This window comes from Enhydra lutris, unplaced genomic scaffold (assembly GCF_002288905.1).
Source record: "Enhydra lutris kenyoni isolate GAN:26980312 unplaced genomic scaffold, ASM228890v2 scaffoldscaffold16, whole genome shotgun sequence".
Classification (NCBI taxonomy): domain Eukaryota; kingdom Metazoa; phylum Chordata; class Mammalia; order Carnivora; family Mustelidae; genus Enhydra; species Enhydra lutris.
Window position 1 is genome coordinate 35,817,477 of NW_019154100.1, and position 2,037 is coordinate 35,819,513.

The following is a 2,037-nucleotide window of genomic DNA, read 5'->3' on the forward strand; positions in this document are numbered from 1 at the left end:
TAAAATCCTTTTTTAGGTTTATTTTCTCTAGCACACGTTTGTTTTATGTTTTATTGAGATATGCTTTTATTTTTATTATTTGTTTCTTTTTCTCTCCCTCAGCTTAATTTTTTTAACTAGTGGAAATAGATACTTGGATGATTTATTTTCAGCTTTTTTTTTTTTGGTGGGTATGAATAAAGAGGGGGCAATGCTGGGGTTTTCATGAATGCAGAGTCTACCATTTGTCCATGGGGCCACAATTCCGGATGTATTTGACCCCACAGCCATCTGGGATGAGGGGCTTTTTAGCCACTATGTCTTCAAATTCATCTGCACTAAACTTAGTAAAGCCCCAGTTCTTGGAAATATGAATCTTCTGTCAGCCAGGGAACTTGAACTTGACCCTGCATAGAGCCTCAGTCACATGCTCCTTGTTTTGCACCTTGGTACAGAGGGACATGATGACTTGGCCAATGTGGATCCTGGTCACTGTGCCCTGGGGCTTTCTAAAGGCCTCCACACACGTTTTTAAAGCCTGTGAGCTCCAGCGCAGGACAACATCTTGTGGGTAACCATGCTGTGGAAAGGGTGGAACTGCAACTCTGATGGGAAAACCATCTTTGCCGCAGCTTTTCACCAGGGACATTTGGCACAAATACATGCAGCCTCCAGGGCTTCAGAGAGCGGATCACATTCATCCGACACCGTAGAGCCACACAGTGAGAACTCATCGACTTTTGCCTTCTTCTGCCCCAGGTCAAAATGCAGATCTTGATGTCAGGGACATTTCTGAAGAAGCGAGGCTTCTAGAAGAACTACATATTCTTACAGTACCAGTAACACCCAGCAAGGTGTTAACCCATGGTGAAACCAGGATCTTCAGTGGTGCAGTGAAGAAGAGGTTACTTTCAGCTTTTTACTCCTAAAAAAAGCATTCAAGTATGGCTTTAGCTGTGTTCTGAAAGTTTCGATTAAGGTGAATTTTCATTATAATTCAAAGAAAAATATTTCCTGATTTCCATTTGTATTCATTTTTTAATGTTTGAATTATTATTATTATTATTTTAAGATTGTATTTATTTATTTGAGAGCGAGACAGCACAAGCCAGGGGTGGGGGAGAGGCGGGGGGAGAAGCAGACTCTCCCTACTTGGGGCCTGATCCCAGAACCCTGAGATCAGGATCTGAGCTGAAGTCAGACGCTTAACCGCCTAAGCCACCCAGGCATCCCTAGTGTTTGAATTATTTTGAAGTATATTAAGTGTTTTTCAAAATATAAAGTTTTTTATTATTACTTTGTTTCATTATTGATTTCTAGCCTAGCTGTACTGTTGGCAGAAAATATACATTGTATAATTTTACCTTTTTAATATTTTTTAAGATTTCTTTTAGAGTCATCATTTGGTTAATTGACTTAGCATTTGAAGTGTATTTTGCATTTTCTGAGTAGAAAGTATGTAAATCAGGTGAACTTTATTGATTCCATTGTTCAAATCTACTATATCCATGTTGAGTTTTTGTCTGCCTCGTATATTAGACACTAAGAGACATCTGTTAAAATTTCACAATGATAATGGATTTGTCCATTTTCCTTTTAGTTGCATCATTATTTTGCTTTATATAATTGGAAACTCATTATTAAGTGCAACAAATTTACAACTCTGTTTTGTAAAGATTAACTCTTTTATCATAATAAAATGTCCTTTGTTCATTGCCAACAAAGTGTCTTGCCTAACAGTCTAATTTATCTGATAAGTATATAAAATACAGCTATGCTGGCCTCAAATTCTTTTTTCATTCATTTATTTCAGGGTTTTTGTGTTGTTGTATTTTAGGTGTGTCTCTTAATCAGCATTGAGTCACATTTATTTTTTTCATCTAGTATAAAAAACTCTGTTTTTGACTGCTCAGCCATTCATATATTATTATATTAGGGGGATTCTATAATTCTTTTATTTCCTCTTTAAATATTGCTTCTCGAAATAAGTCAATCAGTGAAACATAATTATCACATGACCTCACTCATATGTGGAATTTAAGAAACAAAACAGAAGAT

At 36.5% G+C, this 2,037-nt stretch overlaps 1 pseudogene; it reads right to left on the bottom strand.

Moving 5' to 3' along the window:
• Positions 1-202: 202 nt before the first annotated feature.
• LOC111147398 lies at positions 203-845 on the bottom strand (annotated as a pseudogene).
• Positions 846-2,037: the final 1,192 nt, after the last annotated feature.